Raw genomic sequence first — 15,259 nt, 5'->3', positions numbered from 1 at the left:
AGTCTATGAAAGTGAAAAGTGACAGCATGCCTTGCCTGGCCTAACTCCCACCAGCTCCATTGAAGGCAGTGCAACTGCAGCAGTGTGGGTCTGTCTGATCGAGCCTGACTCCAGACTTCAAGCTCTCAGCCAGTGCAAAAATTGTTCAATAATTCTTGAGTGAACTACTCTGAACATTTTCCATTTATGGCTAGTATAACTATAAATGGCTAGTGTATTTATGGCTAGTATAGCACTTGCAGTTTATCTAAAACTTTATACCTTTTTCTTTGATGATAGTGTTATTTATTTATGGATGGTTTCCTGCTCATTTTGCTACCAGTAACTGTCATTCATTTCTTCTTTTTGCCCTGTTTTTCTCTTTTTCTAACCTGTTTTTATTCTCAAAGCATTCCTTGTGACTTGTTCTCGCATTCTTCCTTTGAAGTATCATTACCTGATGCTTGTTTTTCGTACAGTCTTATTGCAATAGACTTTGGAATTACCTTAACTCAATTGCAAACGATTCTGAAGTCACCCTTGTGTCCTACATAAGAGCTTCACACTTTATATCAAACTGCTTTTACGTGCCTTCTACCAGTGGCAGCTTTAAAACCTCCAGTTTATTTAGAGCACTGCAGCAGTGACACTTAATTCATCTGACAGATTTATATTAATCCTTCCCGGCAAAGTGGAAATTATTCTGAAATTGGAGGTGATGGCATCACTTCTACTTGTAGTGATTATCTCAGTTACACCCAATTCAGCGTAACAATGACAATTAGCTCCGTATCTTATCTCACAAAACGCTTCATGGCACTCACAAGGCAGAATCAGCAATTCAGCTGGTTTCAGCAATACAGAAGGAAACGTTTAATGAAAAGCCTAGGTGCCCAGCAACATGGGATAGCAGAGTGGTCAGTACAGTACTTGAGACCTCACCGATTTCAGCTGCATTGCTACAGCTACAGACACAAATGCTCCTTCTTTTCCCTAACTTTGGGAGTAACTCATGTTTCAAAACCATTGTTTCTTAGGAGGAAAAGGCATATTATTTAAGTATTTATTATTATTATTATTTTTAAGTTAGTGTGTTTATATTCACTTGTGAAAATGGCACATTTGTAGCTAACCCACACTTAGGCTAAATCCACACAATTATTCAGCTCTTGTAAGCAGTTTGCTAAATACCAGTTGGTTCTAACCAAGAATTGGTGTGTATGTGCATGTCATTTATAAGTCCAAAATACAAAGCTGTTCCCACATGGCAGCAGAAATGTAAATTAAAGCATGAAGAGTGCTATTGTTTCTCCTTCCTATTCTTACAAGAAATGTCACAGTTATCAAAGTGGAGTAACTCCCAAATTTTGAGCTAGGAAAAAAGAAAACTGTATTCAAATGATTTAGAAAAGAGAGAACTCAGTGGAATAGGCCCCAGCAGAAGTATAAAGCCAATCTATTCTAGATAGAATATTAATTAAATTGTAAAGATTTCTGCATATCCAAAAATTATTTCCCCAGGAAAGGCTCCAGTAACCCAGAACTCCACTCACACATCAGTAAACTCAGTTGTTGTTCAGTAAACTCAGTTGTTTTTTTTTTTTTTTTTTTTTTTTTTTTTTTTTTTTTTTTTCCAGTCATGCAAGCTGTAAGTCCTTGGACAGAATAATTTTCCTTCTGTTTTAAAGTATAACAGCGGAAGTGATTGTTATTTTTACACAAGTGCAAGGCGTTTCAGGAACCCTGACAAAGTTTCAGAAACAGTATTTCTGCAAACATCTGCATCTAATGTATCTGTTTGGAGGGGATGGAGATAAGATTAGTGTGACATACATCATTCCCACATTCTCAAATGTCCTGAAGCCAAACATCCCAAGTCCAAAAGTGCCCTTCGTTACAAGACTTGCCCAAAGTGCTGAACTTTACCAGAACACAAGATGCCTGAGATTAAACTCATACTGAGGGATCCATCCTGTAAACACACTTCTGTGCATGCTTGACCACGTAGCTGCAAATAATCAACAACAACAACAACATTTATGAAAATACAAACATCTGTCCAGATTTAGCAGCAAGTTCCACTACAAACCACTGAGTCTACAGAGAATTAGGGCTAAGGAAGTGCCAATTTGTAGAGGTGCCATGTTCCAAAACAGGACAATTTAATCAGTTTGCTGGTGGTGAAAAAGAAAGAATAAGAATAATAAGAAAAAAGCTATCACAAGAGCAAACCTGGCCTTTTACTTTTCTTATGACATGGCTCCCACAGTGTTCTTTTTACTGGCAAGAGGGTAGACTAGCTTAATAAGATTTATATCTCTGGGATGATTCAATGGTTGAATGGCATTTATCTATCTACACATAGCAGCTACTTGGACAGAATGGTGTTGGACGGAAAATGTCAGGTTTGGGGGATAAAATAAGTTCTTTGTGTCCTGGCAACTACAAATAACTGGGAGGGGACGGGAGGGGAGGGGAGGATCGTGCTGTAGTGCTTGCTCAGTTTACCAGTGACCAAAGGCATGGCAGTGAGGAATACGAAACCACTGCTTTTCAGGCAAAACTACAAAACCTAGCCAGGGTTAAAGCCCAGCTACACAGGGAAATACACTGGTGCCCAACAAAGAGTTCTGCATTGCCTGCAGGGTGTATCATCGCTCTTAATAGGGCCAAGAACTGCCCTTGTACTTCCACAGAACACACAGGTTTTCTTTCTGATGCTTTTTACATCGACTACAAGCTCATCAGGAATTTTCCACTTCTGAAGAAATTCTGCAAAAGTAGTATGTAGGGCCTGATTTTGACAGCACAGCGCTGGCAGTCAGGAGACAGTAATTTTACTTGTCTCAATCTCAATTTGCAGCTTGATTTTGGGTACATTAGCCCCTTTCTCACCTCCATTTTCTTCAGCTCATCTGCCAGGGCTGGACAAGTGCTTTGATATTGTTGCAAGAGTGCTGGGAGTGGAAGGGGTGGGGAGGTTCTTCGTCAGACCACACGTGTGAACTTCAGCTGGGAAGTGAAATCAGAACCTGAACTCCAGGCCAGTGCCCTCTCGCTGGCAGCGAGACACCAAGCCTCCGCTAAACCTCATTTAGCCAGCAGATGGCAGAAGTTAAATCTTTGTTCTGGTACTGAAGCCAAACCGCGATATTCAATCAGCCTTTGCTGCAGCTACGCGAATTGGAGAGTCATTTAAAGAAAGGCATTAAAAAAATAGCGTTAAAACCAGAGGCAAATCATAATGTATTTATCAAAATATGCTGACCCTGCAAAATAACCTGCAAAATCCCCCCTCAGCAGCTCCTAAACTCTGATTCACAGATGGCTTCTTGGAGTGCAACACTTCTAGTGAGCGCCAGGTTCATTGGAAAATGCACATTATAGCCCACAGAACATAATATGAAATATTATGTGCCCGTAGGTGCTGCCTGGGGGACACACAGTGCTCCAGAGCAAACCTCACTGGGCCATTTCATTACACCACGGAAAGCCAGGAACAGCTGGAGGACACATGGAGATTGTGCTACTGACGGACACTTCTTTGGGATGACTGCTTTGAAAGGCAAACACTGGATCCTCCAGGCTGGCAGCTCTAAATTACCGTCTCCCTCACCCCAGCCTTAGCCTAGTTTTAGACAGGTGACAGCAGCCACAGGATTGTTGCAGCCTCAGTGAGCAGCTGGGTCTGTGTGGGGGATTAGCACCGTGCACGATTCTGCTAAGTGCTGTACACTAAGGCTTTATAGGATATAATGACCTGAAAACTTCTGCGTGGGAATCCCACATATTTGTAAGTTCTTGCTGGGATAAGAATGGGTGAAATGTGTTTATAGATGTAACAATAAGTCATGGAATCATAGAATGATCTGGGTTGGAAGGAGAACACCATCTAATTCCAACCCCCCTGCCATGGGCAGGGACATCTCCCACCAGACCAGGTTGCTCAAAGCCCCATCCAGCCTGGACTCGAGCACCTCCAGGGATGGGGCATCCACAGCTAGGAACTGAACAAACATGACACGCTCCCTGGGTTTCTAGGACACTGCTTGGTCAACAACTTCAGAGATCACTCTAGAATCAATTTGAAGTTAGACCAAGCGTCTTGCAACTGGATTTCCCCAAAAATGAGAAAAGGGCAAAGAACTTACATACAGTTCCTCATCTCCTCATTTGCTGTGAAATGATTTCACACAAAAAAAACACCTAAAAAACAGGAAGTCATGGGAACTGGGACGCCCAGGATTGCAGCAAGAAAAGCATGTTACTCCTATTCATGTCTATCTTCAGTGCAAGAATTGAAGAATGTAAGTTTTTGGTTTGTTTGTTTTTGTTTCTTTTGTTTGTTTGTTTACTTTTTTTTTTTTTTTTTCCTTACTTTAGCCCTCATTCACCACAGTGCATGATTGCCCACAACAAATGTCGGAGGAGGTCTTTGCAATCTGATCTTAAAACCCAGAACACATTTCAGTAAATATCTTCCTTATAAACAATGGTTCTAACCTACTACTCACTTCCCAGCAATCTTTGGAGAGAGACAAACCTGACAGCAATCATCTGACACATCAGACACATTATTATCAGCCTAGTCCTGTTGAGGGGAATGACAGCTTCAAACACCCTGTACTGCAAATGCCAACCTGTGATAACCTTCAGAGAGTATTATCATAAATCCTTAAAGGAAGAGCCTATCTTCCAATCCCAACACAGCCTCTGTGTCCTTAGATACAAGCAGCTGATGCTGCAGCAGTGCTGCCTTTTCCTGTGTTAAGAAAGCCTCCCTCCCACAGCAGGACCTTGGGTGCCATCCCTCCAGACAGAACAGAAATTACAAGCCTTGCAGATATTCACTGACAGAAGTTAAAGCTGACAAATGGATTTTCCATTTCTGTTGCTGACCTGCTATTTTACTAGTCTTTGCTTTTCACAGAAGAGTTCTTAGGCCTATCAGATTTTGCAGCAATTGCATTGGCATGAAGGATTCTGTTCATGATTCAAAACTCAGTGACATACACAGGTCTTGGAAATCTGTTTTGTTGGGAGCAACAACAAAAATCACAGCTTCTTTGAAAGGAAGTGGCCCAAAGAGTTATTCCCAGACTTTATCCCACTAAGAGGAAGGTACTGAAATTATGTCATTGTTATTTCTTAAACATGTAAAAAAAATAAAAAAACAACAACAAAAACAACTTCTGCAACATCTAAAACTCTAAGGAAATCACTGAGAGGTTTTAGAAATTCTCCAGCTTCTCTTACTACCAGAATCATCATTATTTTGTGGTGTCCTGAAGAGGTCATTGGCCTTTTCCTTCTACTACCAAATTACAGAGGTAACTTCATTCCAAAAACCTGAGTCTTCTGAACCTCTTTGAGTAAAGGTTTGAATGGATGCCCATTTTCATGTCTGAGTTAACCATTTCTTAAAGCCAATCAGTTGTTCTAAAGACTGATTTGATTAGAAAAAGAGAAGTTGGAGAATATATATTACTCCACGAGATACTTACACTGAACATAAAGCAGGCCGACCTGTAAAAGATTTTGAGTGATAACTCTAAAGTACTGTATTTTGTAGGTGACATGACATCTAGAAGTATCAAGATTAGTAGGCTTAAGTACAGACAGACCTTAGAGGACATAATTATGCCACTTAAATCAAGACCAAGTGTATTGACTTAAAATACAAAAGAAGGAAGGAAAAATAGCAAGACAACTACGTATCTTCTTTGCTGGACCCTGAGATTCTGCCACTGATTTTCCCTGGCCTGCATGTTCCAGCTGGACAGTGCGTAGGCAGGAGGATCTGCCAGCACAGGTCAGCGTGCAGAAATGCAACCGGCAGACAACCAGACAAGCTGTCTTGGGCATTTTATAGGTTCCTGCAGTCTTTTCCAGCAGAGAAAAGTGCTTCCATTTTCACTCTCTGCATCACCTCCAGCATCTGAGGTCCGCTCCTCTCCTGCAGTGTCAGCAAGAAGCCCTGTTTGTTCTTCACCTCGTGAACCTTCTTCAGGGGAAAATAAATCATCAGAAACAACTACAAAAACATTAGTGGCCGTCGGTTTCTGCTGGTGGTTAAGCAACAGGTCTGCTAGCCGCTACTCTCCCAGCCGCCCCTCAGAGATGTGTGAGACAAGTACGCCCTTTTTGTGTGATCCCTGCAGATCTTTAGCTCCCCCTTTCTTTACCTAATGCTTTCACTAGGACTAGATACACTTTAATTTATTCGTTCTTCTTTATTGAACGCTTTCCCTAGAATGAGACGAATTCTAATTGACGCTATTCGGGCCCCGTTTCTGTCAGGGGACGGGGGACGCGCAGCAACGCCCCCCCCCCACCACCACCACCAGGCTGAGGTGACAGTGCCGTGCCAGCCTCTGGGACACTCTGTCCCCGGACACCCCCTCCAGCACTGGCGTCACGGTATCGATCCCGGACGGGTTTTGTGTAACAGCGCGGCGCGGGGGGGGACAAAGGCCCGCTGAGGCAGGGGCAGGCCGGCTCGCCCCGCCGCCATGCCGGGCGGGGAGGCGGGAAGCCGGGGCCGCCATGCCCGGCCTTGAGGGCGGCGGGGCGGAGCCGGCCCGCCCCTGCCCCTGCCCCTGCCCCTGCCCCTGCCCTGTCCCTCCGCAGGCCGGCAGCGGGGCAGCGCCGCTGGGTTCCTGCTGGCTCCCCGGTGAGTGCAGGGCTCGGCGGGGGGTCGCCGTGCCCTCCTTCGGCCCTGCTGGAAGCCGCCTCCCCCGCCGCCGAGGCGCCCCCTCTCCCGGCCGGGTGCGGGGCATGGCGGCGGGCGGGCGGCTCGGGGGCACCCGGGCGGCTGCGGCGGGGCTGAGGGGGGCTGAGGAGGGTCCCAGGAGGGTCCGAGGAGGGTCCGAGGAGGGTCCCAGGAGGGTCCCCGGGGTGCTGGGGGGGCTGTGGAGGGTCCCCGGGGTGCTGTGGGGTGAGGAAGGGTGCCCGGGGGCCTGCCCGCCTGCAGCGCGGAGCCGCCGGCAGCTGCTGTGGTGGCAGCGCTGAGAGGAGGGTTTGGGGGGAAGGAGGGGGAGAGGCGAGGCTGCCCTGCCCTCGTCCTGCTGTAGCTGTTTGGTGATTTATTATTATTATTATTATTATTGTTATTATTATTATTATTGTTATTTTGTCTGTTGGAATAACGCTGGCCTAGCCTCCTCGCGTTTTCAGCGGTACCGAAATGCTGCGGGAGGGTGCGTGGCGCGGATACGGAGCACACGGCTGTGCAGTGGAAATAAAATAAACCCTTCCCAAACCCGCAGGACGCAGAAAGGATGGAGGCAAAGCTTTAGAGGCCGGGAGGAGCGGGGTTCACCCGGTGTGAAGGTGAGGTTGTGCAGGCACAGGTGCCCCACAGCAGCCGTGAGGTGGGAGCTCAGAGGCAGGTATTCGCGTTGCCCAGCCTGGCCGGGCAGCGTGGCCGTGGAGGTGCAGTGTTCTGGGCTGTGGATTAGGTATACGTCCAGATTAGTCCCTCCATATCTCTGCGGTGTATTGCTGTGTTTCATAACACCGCCGCGGCTCTCTCTTATTTATTAACTGCAGGTTGTACTTTGATATTTAGCTTCCACCTCTGAAGCTAGTGTAGGTGCGAAAAGGGGGAAAGATGTAGAGATCTGGCCTTCAGTATGCTTTAGTATCAGCAGGAAACTTGGACTAAAACAGAGGATTCTCTTACCCAAAACTTGGAATTGAATTAGTATCTCTGAGCACTCCAGTGTGTTGCTATTGTTCAGACTGGCTCATTATCAATCCACAATACTGCAGTAAAGGAAGACCACCCTAGAGAAAAATATTAACACTGGAATGTTTATTTAGTACTGCTTTGCTTAAAAGCAATTGTGCTCCATCAGAATGTCCTAATAAACTTCTGGGGATTGTTAACTTCTTCAAAGGACATAGGAAGAATTTAATGTGCATAGGGTAGGAAGTGCAGCTGACTCTTATGCCCTCCAGGATTTGTGGTGTGTTTGAGGAGTTATTTGGAAAATTGTCAGTACTTTACTGATCCTGGACATTGTAAAATAAAGACAGTTCCCCTGGAGCATTTCAGTGTGTGAGGGAGTCTGGGCACTTAGCTATAGGGATGCTTTACAAAGTATGTATGAGTATAGCAGATTAGTGCTGAACCAAAGGTTGTAGGTCTTTCAAACTATTTCCAGTCGCATGACACTTGTAATTTGGTGCTTTCCTCCTCTCCTGGTTCCCTTGAATGGAATACCAACCAATGAATGATACAATCCCACTCTGATATTTTTAATGAAGTTTTTATTGTAATTGTGGACGAGCTTTCACAATGATTGCAGAAAACCACAGAATAAATATTACTAATATTTAAATAGTAAGAACAGCAGCAAATCTCTTTGGCTAGTATTTTTCAGCACAGACTCTCCCTGCAGGCTTTTGCCACACAATAGCTGGAAGTTTTCTTCCTCACTCCAGTAACAGTCCACTTCAGATCACTGGAAGGGTCTGAACTGAAGAGTGGTCCCTTTCCTTCTTTTGAAACAGTGAGGAGGTAAAGATGAGTCGTCGTCTTCTTTTTTTTTTTTTTTTTTTTTCCCAATTTGTCCTGTTTGTGTGAATAGGAGGTAAGAATTTTTCAGGGTTCTTGCTTTCAGTGTTGGCCTGGGGAGTGGTTAGCTCAGAAGATTTCCTCTGGATATTTGGCACGTCCTCACAGGAATTGGGACATCCCGCAATTTTAGGGTCAGGACTCCAGAAGCTTGTGAAATAGGGTGTTTTGTTTTGTTTTTCCCTAGCCTTTTTACAGAAAACTGTTCTGAAAAAGTCATTTGAATTAAAACAATGTTTGATGGAAACTTAATTTTATTCCCCTGGGAGCTTGGCTAGTAAGCTCTGGTAACAGCTGGTTGGAATTGATGAAATGTTATCAGATACCGAGTTGTTCTGCTTGCAGACTGAAAGCAAGGCATTTTGAAGGTTGGATTGATTCATCTACATGAACAGTAGAATAGCTGCTGAGATTCTAGGCAGCAGCTTTTATTGTGAGAAGATTATCTTCCAGTATTTCCAGAGTGCAAAGGCCTGAAAATTAGGGGAAAAACACCATGATGCCAGACTTATTTCACAACAGTAATAATAATTCTTTCATCAGTTCTTCATCCTGAAAGGACTCCTTCCACCTACATATTTTTGATGGCTCTGGAACAGGTCAGAGTTGCACAGAAGGAGTCCTAGGGGAGCAGAAACGGCAGTTTACAGGGCTGATATGTTGCTAGTGGGGCAAGTAGAAGAGGGCTGATTCACATTACTCTCATTTAGCTTCCACTTCCCATGCGCTTCTGCAGTCATCCTTCCAACTTTCACACGAGCCTTTTGAAACAAACAGACCAGTAATATGTCTTTTAATCCTGCATACTGAAATTGAAACCAAATTTCAGACCAAGCATTTGTACATGCTTACAACACTGTATTTCCAGCCTTCTTGCAGTGCTTCCATGTTAGCTTGTTGGTGGGAACGTGTTCCTGCGTGTTCCCCTGTATTTTTTTTTCCTAACACTGAAAGCTGGCTCTTTGTTAAAACTAGTCCATGCTGCATATTTATTAATGTATAGTCTAAGACTGCTAACAGGGGAAATGAGCAGCAAGTTTGTACAGAGGTAGGAAGTAGGTTAAAGTTCAACATTACTCTTTCAGGGGAAAAAAAAAATAAATCAAGGCTTTATTTTTCAGCAGTAGCCTCCAGATAGGCTTCCTTGTGTCATTACATGTAATACTGCTTGTTTTCCTGCAGGAAAAAAAAAAGTCTCTACTTTTAACTAGGACACTCACTGGTGAGTCTGCTGACACAGCGCTCCCTTAACACTTATGCCTGCTTAATTAGGATCTGGGTTTTTTTTTTTTTTTAACTGTAAGGTTAGATCACATTCCAGAGGCTGTCTGAGGATACTAGATATGTGTGCTTGTCTGGGTCATCAAAAGCTGGTGAGATGCACGCAAGAGAGGTGTTTCAACAGCCCCTTGAGCAGAAAGTGAACTAGCTTTCTGCCAAGTGAGGGAGGAGGAGGTAGCATTTGGCTTTCCGGAGGGATGACTTGGGGTTGAGCTTATTATCCGCATCTTGAAACTGAGCGCTCATTTAAACTTACAGCTCACTTGGAGCTGGAGTTTCTGCAAAACCCAAAGCCTTGATTTCGCAAGCATGATCTCTGAACTAAATTTTCAGTTCCTGCAAATGCGCTACAGCGCTGTTAACGACATGAAATTCTCAGAATGCTTATGATAGCCTGAGAATTATGTAGATTATAGGGATATGCAATTAGCAGACTTTCCAATGCGCTTGAAGTACAGCACATTGTGGTTTTGAGTAAGTATGTATTTTAGTGTTGCAGTCAAAGGTTTAGGCATTAGGAGCAAGCAGTAAAGTCAGTAATCCAAGGTCCCATTTGTGTTCCAGTACAAAGTTCCTTTTGAGCCTTCAAGACGAAAAGGGTTCCCTGAAAGCTTGTGTAGAGAGTTAAAATAAAATAAATAAAAAAAAATCCTTTACATATTGCTGGATTTTCTTCCAGTGCACAATAATGAAGTGGTTTATACCATGAAAATACTTGCTCAGCTGTCAAATTGCTAGTGGACTTCTCTTTAAGGATCTATGTAACTGTGGACTTCTCTGTGGAAGAGAGAAACACAAAGATGCTCTTTTCTCAGGTCTCTGGTAGCACTGACATCTCATCGCAGACAGTTTACATCAGTGCTGCGCTCTGTGCTTCTTATATAGCGGCCTTATCTGTCACAGGTAGAGCAAATGTTAAATAGTAAGAGCTTCTTTTAATCAAAACAAGAAACCTGTGTTTATTGCAGCTGTAGCTGTACTCATCTGTTCTGGGTGCATTCAAATGTAATTATAGCTAGATACATTATAAAACAAGACGCTGCTTGTTCCAATAGTGGTGTACTGGTGTTGAACTTAATCCAAGTGCCAGGGGCTTTTTATTTATTTTTTCAATACATGCCAAGATAGCAGAAACATTTTCCTTCAGCAACTTTATATTTCAAATATTTTTTTTTCTACCACACAAATATCTGTGTTAACTTTTTTTTCTAAACTGTCTTGAATTACGGATGGATTTATTTGCCAAAGAATTATTACTGCAGACACCTGACTCATGCTGGAGAAGCTGCCTTTCCATATCAAACACATAGATTTCTGTCAGCATGCTTAGCATGGGCATTTTCAACTAAGGTAGGTGTTTATGCAGGGCATGTTGCAATTCCAACAGGACAGAACTTCCTACCTGATGGACCTGCTAACAGATCTTAGAATCACAGAATGGTTTGGGTTGGAAGGGACCTTAAAGACCATCCAGTTCCAACCCCTGCCACAAGCATAGACATTTCCTGCTACCTTCCAAATCTTGGTTCGTGGCTAAGAGATCTGAAACTTTCGTAAACTGAAATAAATGAAGTCATCAACATTTTTAATTAAGACCCATTGCTAAGCAGAATGTGAAAACATGAGTAGAGCTCTGCAAATTGTAGACGCTCATTTTCTGCTGGGGAACGGAGCAATAACCCCAAGTTTCAGAAGTGCTCTGTAGCTGTATGTAGTTCTCAGTAATGACAGAAACTGCATGCTCAATATTGTGATGGATTTACAGTTCAGTAGTGTATTGCTCTGTGGCAGCTCCCCTGAGATTTTTTATACAAACATGCATGCATACATACAACATGTCAATTGTTGAGTAGACAAAACTAAAGGAAATAATAACTTGTGGGGGCAAGAGGAGGATGATGATCACAACTGAAGATGGCAGAGAAGTGGTCAGGTTCAGCACAGGTGGTAAGTGCTGTGTTTCCAAGCAAGGCTGTGAGTGATCCATAGGTCTTCTGCCTTTTTCCTATCATCAGGCAAGGACTTTTATCATAGCAGTGCTGCCCGCTCACACACCCTCCTTTTTCCAGTTTTCAGTTGGATGTTTCTTCACAGACACCTGTCATACCTGCAGGTCTAAGCCTTCAATCTCTGTGTTTGCTGAGTGTAACCACTTCCAGTGGATGCCCAAGTTAAATTGCTCCTTTGCAGATTCTGTGCTGTTGTTCTTCCCAGCAGGGAGAGAGAATGAACCTGCTGTCCAGGGAAAAGTCTGCTTCAGGTGTCAAGCCACTAGATGTTCAATTTTATGAGTAGATGTTGCAAGTGATCCCTGCCTGCTAATAATGGAGGCACCTTTGCATAATTTGTAAGACAACAACCAAGAAACCAAAGATGAATTAAAAGAGACAGTGGTGGCATAGACTTGTTCCTGACCGTGCCTGTTATGTGCCTGCATTCAGACTTTATGGTCTGAAGTTTAGACAGAAGTTCCCTCATCCAGGGATTTTTCTTTTCTTTCTGCAGGTCAAACAAAATAAATCTGTGTGCTTGGTTGGTCTTCAGGCACTTCAGTAATAAGTGATTATTACTCTGCAAGAGTCTTTTGTTGACACTCGTGTAATACAAAAGAGCACGAGTTGCTATTAACATCTTTTTCAGCATAAAAATACTACATATGCTAAGGTTTTCTTGTATTCTGGATAGCGAGAGATAAGTGTCTCCCTTGAGACCCCCAGAAAATCAGAACAATGTGGTTCCTGGTATTAATCTCGTTCAACAAATGAAAGTAAGAGCGGTTATGTTTCAACATGTATATACAAATATTTTAGTGGTGCAGAGATCGTTCCTTTTAGTCTGATTAGCTATATTCACTTTTAATTTCAGCCTCTTCTGCAGATCTAAAAAGAGTAGAATAGTATGCTAAGGTGGTATTTAAAGTGGAATCTGTCATCAGGTTCTCTTCTATAAGTACTGCACCTCTTCCTTCCCTGCAGTCTGGGTGAGATAACTTCTGCAAGTGCAAAACTGCAGGATGCTTTTTCAATTACATCTGTTTCACTCATGTTTCAGCTTGTTGAGATTGTTCCAGGCTGTGCTGCTGCTTTTAAAGGGCTCTGAAGCAGAATCCAGGATCCACAATCAATTGAGAACGTGCTTTAATTAATTCCCCAGTATCCGGAGCTTAGTCCTTTTCCAGTTGGTGTTGTGATGCAACTAGTACTGGGTTTATGTTGTCAGAAAAGTTAAATCAATAAACTAAAAGTGTGAAAACACACACAAAATGTGTTTAAATCCCATGTGAATTTTCTTAAGAAAAAAAGTGAAATTAAGTTGCATGTCTCTATCTTTTTTTTGAGGATTTTTGAGGATCCACGTGAGACTTTGTCATCCCTTTAACGTATTTGATTTAGTTGATTAACTCTGAAGAAAAGAAACAGATGGGAGGATACAGATACCTTTTCCTTCCAGTCCCTTTGGGACTGTGTGTATTTTGTATGTGACGATCATCCAGCCACACGGTCTTCAGGCTGCCACAGAGGTCCGCGTGCACAATACAGCCCATGGGCATATTTGTCCCGGTCTTTTCTTGCAAGTGAGTGTCTGAGCACTGATGGTAAATGCTGAGTGTACTGACCTACTCAGTGCAGATGGCGTGAGGAATGTTACCGTACACATATTTTGCTAGCGTGATTGCTTTGTTAGAGTATCACAATACAAGATTTTGTTGCTGGAGAGATTTGAACCCTGCTGTGTCATATCCACGGATACAGTGTGGAACAGCTGTTTTAGCCCAGAGTTTGTTCTCTGCTCTGAAGGGCAAATGTTACATGCATGAAAAACAGTTTCCCTTTTTATATTTGGAAAGCTATGACCTAGTCCAAATAAATTTGCCCCTCTTGGTATTCATGGTTTCCATGCTGATGCTAGGAATCCTGCACTTTCGCTTCTGTGGGGGAGAGAGAGAGAGCTGGAGCTGGGAAAGCCAGAACAACAGGAAAGCCAAAACCCAGACTTTTCTGTGGTGAGCTGATGTGCAGACTGTGGGTAAATTCTAGATAATCTCCAGCAGGAGATGGAGGGGGTCAGCACAGCGCTGAGCATCGACATCGATAGGACAAGCTGAGTATGTGACACTGATAGTTGGGGACTTCGGATTAAAGGATGACCAAACAGCATTAATGTGAACCCTAATTGCCAGTGCTGGTGGAATTGTATTAGCAAGCACAGGGAGGGCTAAAGTAAGGCTACTGTTTACCTGGTACATTTTACACGAGTCATGCAACCCTTTGGAAAGGTTCAAGTAATGGGAATATGCGTCTTGGCAGATGGTATTTGGAGGGGAATGTATAAAGAAAGGAGTGTCAACGACTTCAGAAAAACACCTCAGTGAAGAATGTGAAATTTGCCATGCTGCAAAATGGCAGATTTTCACTACTAATGCCTAGAAACTAAACATCCTTACTCCAAGTTCAACTTTTAGCATGTGCTCACGAAGACATGGATTCTGCAGGGCAGCTGGAAACTTGACAGCTTTTGCCTCAGTCACTGGTATCGTGGAGGTCTCCTGGCTCGTGATACTTTTCCTTTCTCATTTGTTTAATCCTCCTTGTTGTGTCACACCTCAGAGCTCCCCTTGCTCCTTTCCCTGTGTCCAGATCTGCACGAAGGTGGAGGAAGGGGACCAGGTTGAAGAAGAAAGCTGAGGCTTTCTTCTTCAGCAGTGCAGCTCGTGCGGGTTACTTGTGCCTGTTACCCTGAAGCCCCTGGGTTCGTGCACCCCTCATCCTGAGGGCTGTCGTGAGGAATCCCCTTCCAGATGTGGCCTCCACGCCATCCAGGGCAGGAGATCGAGTGCTTTCTGTGGGGTGGCCGCTCAGCTGCGGCCATGCACAAGGTGCGTGGCCCTGCCAGCCCTCTGCCGACAGGTGCTGGCTAACCTGCTTGCGTATTTACCTTTCAGTGTCTGCACAGCCTGGATAAATACTCTGTGCTGCAATCACGAGTTAATCTGTATCCACTGCAGTGATTACTCAAGGTTTTGCTGCTGGAGTCAACCTGCAAAGTGTTGCTTCCTCGCGCCTTTTTGGCCAGTCAGCCAGAGAAGAGAGCACGTGTTTAGGCCTTGGTGACCTCCAGCCTGGTTTTTTTGTTCAACTAACTGATGATGGCAAAAACGCTAACAAGTCAATAAAGTCTCCATCGTAGGGTCTTGAGCTCACACAGGTTTGACAAGACACTGACTTAAAAGAGAAATGTTGCTGATGCAATTTATACTTACAGGAGAATATGCAAAGTGAATACAGTGGCCTCATTACGGTCATAATGAAGATCTGCTGCATCTCTCAGCGAACACCCCAGAGTTTCCTATCTTCAACTGCCCTTTTGGCTTTCCCATGAGAAATGAGTATACATAAAATAAAGTTCTCAGCTTGGAAG

The 15,259-nt window shown here is 43.8% G+C and overlaps 1 protein-coding gene across 1 annotated transcript in view; it reads left to right on the top strand.

Moving 5' to 3' along the window:
- Positions 1-6,522: 6,522 nt before the first annotated feature.
- The window catches only part of ACO1 (aconitase 1), a 35,884-nt gene continuing 27,147 nt past the window's right edge, over positions 6,523-15,259 (top strand). The window contains exon 1 of the mRNA XM_084504048.1: positions 6,523-6,652. The gene's annotated coding sequence lies outside the window, so the exon portion shown is untranslated. The remainder of the gene's footprint in view (positions 6,653-15,259) is intronic.

The sequence above is a fragment of the Aythya ferina genome (genome assembly GCF_964211825.1).
Source record: "Aythya ferina genome assembly, chromosome: Z".
NCBI classification, from domain to species: domain Eukaryota; kingdom Metazoa; phylum Chordata; class Aves; order Anseriformes; family Anatidae; genus Aythya; species Aythya ferina.
Note: the sequence above shows the minus strand (reverse complement) of the source record. Positions and strands in the feature narration are given on the sequence as shown.